This window comes from Marmota marmota, unplaced genomic scaffold (genome assembly GCF_001458135.2).
Source record: "Marmota marmota marmota unplaced genomic scaffold, marMar, whole genome shotgun sequence".
NCBI lineage: Eukaryota > Metazoa > Chordata > Mammalia > Rodentia > Sciuridae > Marmota > Marmota marmota.
Genome location: NW_026000019.1, coordinates 10,631,937 through 10,638,070, shown reverse-complemented (window position 1 = coordinate 10,638,070; position 6,134 = coordinate 10,631,937). Strand labels below are relative to the sequence as shown.

Sequence of the window (6,134 nt, the reverse complement as noted above, 5' to 3'; positions counted from 1 at the left end):
GCAGAAAGCGAGGCAGCGGGCAGAGGTAAGAGGCGATTGGTTGCCGGGTCAGTCACGTGATCCACAGGAGGTTCCCATAGAAACGCTTTTCTGCGGTCCAGTCTTGGGGGCTTTAGGTTTTCGGCGATGGGCAACGGGGGCGGGTGGCCTTGGCTTTTTCTGCCTCCGCCGTCGCTGGCATTGACCTGTCCTCGGGGTCCTGCATAAGGTCGGGCCCGTCCGGATGTGCCTGTGGGGTGGGATGGACTGGCTGCAGGACCTAGTCCCCTGCAGTTGGCAGGAGTATGGGACAGAGTGATGCACGCCCGGGCGCCCAGCATCATTCTAGTCTTCGGAGTCGTGGCTTCGGACCTTGCGCTGCCTGGGGCTGCGTTCCTGAGCTCCAAGCCCCTTTCGCGGGGTTGAAACTACTTTGCTCGGCCAGCGGGAGGTCCCCAAGGACGGAGTCGAAAGGTCAAATCTTATTTTTCAGAGCTGTGTGACAGCAGAACGACCGGACTTGGAGAATCTGAACTCGGTATCCTATCCTTAGGGAGGGAGAGGAAGGTGTCTGGGCAGGGGTTGGGGCTGGGTGGCAAAAGTGGGGTGAACTTGTAGAATTCGAGGCAGAGACGATCATTCGTATCTTAAAATAAGTGGTTATTTGGAGCAAGAATGTGAGAAAAGGGTAGGCGAGTTATTCTTTCCAGTGCTGAGGGAAAACAAAATCTGTAAGAATTAATAGAAACTAGATTTTTAAGATTGGTATTTATGATTTAAGATTTTATGGGCCATATTTTTAGATTATATTCCATATTTCCATTTCTGAGAGCAGAGCTCTTATTAAGGAAGTCAAGGCACTAAGATTAAGGAATGGTAGTTGAGATCTGTGAATCACACTATAGTATAGGTATTTGCAGAATAATATTAATTTGGACTTTTGCTGGACATTGCCCAGGTGCAGGTCCACCTCCAGCCGAAGGCTGACTATTTTGTATTTGAGTACCTCATCCTTGATTTCCCATGCTGTACTAAAAAGATAACTGAGCTTGGAAAACCCTGGCTTGGGTCTTCATGACTCTTCCACTCAAAATTTGCATGATTGAGGCATGTTGGTTAAAATTCTGAATCTCAGGTACCTTATCACTAAAATGGGGCTAATAAAGTGTCTTCACAAGATTGTGCTCAGGACAATCTTGTGAACACAAAAGTGTTTCAAGTCTCTAAAATTCAACATTAATGTAAAATGCATGATACCTATACCATTGGTTTGGGTACTAATTTCATAAATTATATTTATATATCATCTTATATTGCCCTTGAAAGAAATATCAAGATGCTGAATGGCAGAGACTGTCTTATTTTTCTTTTGTATCTTCCTTCCACTTGACATAAAGCCAGGCATGCAGAAGGTACTCAATACATGATTGATGACTGAATGAAATGTGAAAAGCAGTACAGTTTCCGAGTCACACTGAGATTAGTGAATCAGTTAAAAGAGGAAGGGAAATCTCAAAATCAAGCCTTTGTTGGACACATATACGTACACACATACGTCTCTGTGTGTGCATGTATGTAAAGAAAGCTGTTCAAGAATAGAATGCATCCTTTTTTGGGGAGGAAGTTGAAGAGCAATGTAGAATTTTTCCCCACACCCAAATAAATCATCCTTCCAGAATATGTAACATTTAAGTGATAGAATTGAATAGAAGTGACATTTCCTTAAATTAATATTCACATTATGAGTAAAAATTCTACTAGGACTGTCTTAGGACAGCAAAAGAACATTTAGAATATTTTCTACCTGTTGGTAATATTTATTAAAAATGTATATAGCCAAGTGTAAGGTCATTACCACAGTGCAGGGCATTATATAACTTAGAATAAAGATTTGTTTTAATGTTTTTCTGTTTTTATCTTTTGCTAACTTTAGTATAAGCTACCTGGCTTACTTTTTTAGATGTTGAACTGATTGTACTTTTTGTTCTTTTAAATCAAGATTTTCTTTGAAGAGAAAATTGAACATTAGATGCACTGTTGAGTGCAAATGGGAGCAAGAGTTTAAGCCTTAATACATCCTTTCTCTTACACTTCTATTATTTGTACTGCCGTATTTAGGTGGTATTTTTTGTTGTTGTTACTGTTGTTCTCTTATTTTAGAACTGAGAGAATCCTGGGATAGAAATCAACTTAATGGAATGGTGGAAAGAATTTTAAAAATCAGTTGCTCAAGGGTGTAATTGTCTTGATTGCTCATAAGTTTGCTCTGTATGTTGAATGTATTAAATGTAATAGTGTGTTTGATATTGCTTCACAATGATCCAAGTGTCTGCTACATAGCACATGCTCAACACATTTCTATCCAATGAATTGATGATCTGACAAGTTAATCTTGAAATAATGTTTAAGACTGAGCATTTTTTTACAGATACATTAATTATCTCCCTACCCTCATTAGCTAATATAAAGCTTTAAGGAAATTTTGTGCGTGAAGAAATCTGTTCTTATTTATCTTTTAATTAGAAAATACACACTATTCTACTTCTTTGCAAAACCTAAATTTTTAATGTTTACAATGATGCTTAATTAATCTAAGGTAATTTTATTCTCCTTATTTTAATTTTTCAAATGAGCATCTTTTCCTTGATATAAAGGATCCATAAGGTTTTGAGATATATTATTGATTGTGCAAATAACCTGGTTTGATTCAATAATAAAGCAAGACTGAATTTTCCCAAGGTTAATGCTCTCTATGTATTTCTGTGATGATGCAGAGTCAAAGATATTTTTAGTTAGAAGGGATTTTAATAAAACTATACTATGATAGGTCTTTTTATCAGTTATTTTAAACTAAAAACTCTCTTATGTGCTTCATTTCCCCAAACTTGCCACTAAATACTTTTTTTTTAAAAAAAAGATGGATGCAATATTTTTACTTTATTTTATTTATTTTTTTTTGTGGTGCTGGGGATCGAACCCAGTGCCTCACATGGGCAAGGCAAGCACTCTACTGCTGAGCTATAACCCCAGCTCCTAAATACTTTTTTTAATATCTTTTTTTAGTTGTTAATGGACACAATATTCTTATTTATTTTTATGTTGTGCTGAGGATTGAACCCAGTACCTCATATGTGCGAGGCAAGGGCTTTACCACTGAGCCACATCCCCACCCCGCCATAGCATGGCACTATATTTTTTTTATTATTATTTGAAATGGAAATGAACTTTGTTAATCAAATATGACAAACTTGTATAATGATATAAATATTTGAATTTCAGTTCTGCTAATGATAGAGTTTAGTAACATGGTTTTTTAGCCCCATAGTTACTGCAGTATAAAAAGATTTTTAGTATGTTACCCATATACTATATTATGGTTTAATGCTTCCTCTAATATTCCGTCAACTAGTGCTGTGTTGAAAATATCAGCCTTTTAAACTTCAAGTTTTTTCTTTGTAACTAGTTATAACTTTATTTAATTTTAAGATTACACACTGAGGTAAAGTAGGTAGGGAGAACTATTTAAGACCTTTATGTGATGTATTTATGAGTACTTCAAAGATCCAAAAAATTATAAATCTGTACTCTTAGGAAAAAAATTTAATGCCAAATGGAAGAATAAACCTTGTTTTTTCTTAAAAATATTGCCATGAATGAGGCCTTTATTCCATTTAATGTTTTAACTGCTTATGATATAAAGGGAAACTATGGATTTTACAACATATTTATCCTGTATTCCTTCCCATCACTGGGATATCATAATGCTAACAGTTATTTTAAGGTGGTATCTCTTGTCACAGTATACAATCATTATATTTGAGATAATTTTTTTGTGTGTGTAATTCTGGGAATTGAACCTGCAGTGCCCTGTCTCAAAGCTATATCCCCATCCCTTTTTAAAAAAAAATTTTTTTAAGTATAGAAGGACACAATATCTTTATTTTATTTATTTATTTTATATGGTGCTGCGGATTGAACCCAGTGCCTCACGCATGCGAGTCTAGCGCTGCTCAGCCACTGAGCTACAACCCCAGCCTATCCCAATCCTTTTATTTTTAGCTTGAGACAGGGTCTCACTAAGTTGCCAAGGCCAGCCTTGATTTTGTGATCCTTCTGCCTTAGCCACCCAAATTGCTGGGATTACAGGCATGTGCCCCTGTGGGGGACTGAGGTAGCAATAATTAATATCTTATTTTCTAATTTTTGTGTCATTTATTTTTCTTATCTTATTGCATTAGCTAGAATTTTGAAGAATGTTGAAAAACTGGGTAATAATAGGCTTCTCTGCTTTGTTCCTATTTTAATGGAATTATCTAGTATTTTACAGTTGATGTTATATTTACTATTATTTTACTATCTTTAGGAATGACTGCTGTAATCATCCAATTTGGGGGGAATCTAATGACACAAATCATAATTTTTATTTTTTATTTTGCAAATGTAATGAATTATATTTACATATTTTTTGGCACTGAAACATTCCCTTATTTTTAGACTAAACTCCATTTGGTTATGAAATGTTACTATTTTAATAACTTGCTGGATCTAATTCATTTACACCTTTTAAAGTGATTTCAAATGTATATTTTTAAGTAAGATTGGTCCATAGTTTCATTGTGCTGTCTTTATCCAGTTTTGATATTAGGGTACCTAGCCTTGAAGATGAATTTAGAGGATTTCCAGCTTTTTCCCAATGCTCTGGAATAGTTTGAATGATAAAAAATAACCATGCTATTTGTTCTTTGAAAGTTGTAGAATATGCCTGCAAAATTATCTGGGTTTGCTGATATTATTAGAAATAGACCATTGATTGTTGATCATCTTCCTCTTGTATGGTTATTGATTTATTTGGTTTTCTTTCTCTTCTTCATTATTTTAGAGTTTATGTTTTCCTAGAAAATTGTGTATTTCATCTAGATTGCCAATTTGTTGATCAGAAATTGCACAAAATATTAAAATTTTTTCAATATACTCCATGACCATAGATATTTTGCTTTTCTTTTTGCTACTTAAGCAGCATATTAAAAGCATTTCTCTTCCAATCTGATTATTACAAATTCTAGCAATGTTTTTTTGATTCTTATAGAAAATAAAAAGTAAGCTCAGATTCATAATTTTGATAAAATTTGAGAGATCCTGCAATCTCTATAATTTCCTACTATCTCTATATCTTCCTACTAATTTCCTATAAAATATTATCATGCTAATATTTTATTTAAAACAAACAACCACTTATTGTTTAATGTGTCAGATACTTGGTAAATAATCCATTTATTTACATTATTTAATCTTGTAGTATCTATAGGGCTTAAGAATTAGTGTTCCCATTAGTGTTTATGGATGAGTAAATTATGGCTCAGAGATAGTATATAACTCAGCCAGGAATATTCAGTTAGCTCCTGGCATTCTGATATGGGAATGAGTTCTGTAAGATTCCAAACTTTATGCTTTTAATTACCACTCTCTACTTTCAGCAAGTCTTTCTCTGATTGCCTACTATACTATCCTTTTTTCTAAAATAATGATATTACTAAGTATCAGTGGTTGAAATAAATCCACACAGTAGCTTGAAATGGACTATAAAGTGTCAAACTAAAAAAAAAGCTTATTGTAATGATTTTTAAAAGATATTTGTTTTCAGTTATTTCAATAAACTTTCCCTACTTTATCTCAGTTTTTTTGTGAGTAGTCATAGAGCCTATTTTCTAATATTTACTCTAACACAAAAGATGTCACTTTTTTTTGGCATGTAGATAAATCATTAATGTCAATTAGTAATTCCATATAATTAAAAAATTATGGTAAAATACATATAACAATTTCCATTTTAAGTGTACAGTTCAGTGGTATTAAGCACATTTACATTGTTGTACCACCATTACCACATTCGTGTCCAGATGTTTTTTTTTTTTTTTAATCTCACAAAACTGAAACTATCTATTAAACAGTAACTCCCTATTTTTCCTTCTCCCCAGTTGTTGGCAGCCACATTTTACTTTTTGTCTCTTGAATTTGACTTCTTAAGGTACCTCATATAAGTGGAATCATATGGTATTTATCTTTTTATGGCTGATGTATTTAATTTAGCATGATGTCCTCAAGGTTCATCCATGTTGTGACACATTTCAGAATTTCCTTCCTTTTCTTTATCCATT

The 6,134-nt window shown here is 34.0% G+C and overlaps 1 protein-coding gene across 5 annotated transcripts in view; it reads left to right on the top strand.

Annotated features, from left to right (window-relative positions):
- Positions 1–94: 94 nt before the first annotated feature.
- The window catches only part of Rgl1 (ral guanine nucleotide dissociation stimulator like 1), a 245,024-nt gene continuing 238,984 nt past the window's right edge, over positions 95–6,134 (top strand). For 4 of the 5 annotated variants that reach the window (XM_048809851.1, XM_048809846.1, XM_048809848.1 and 1 more), the window contains exon 1: positions 96–517. The gene's annotated coding sequence lies outside the window, so the exon portion shown is untranslated. Of the gene's footprint in view, positions 518–6,134 lie in introns of all 5 variants that reach the window. The other variant, XM_048809850.1, reaches the window with a different exon arrangement.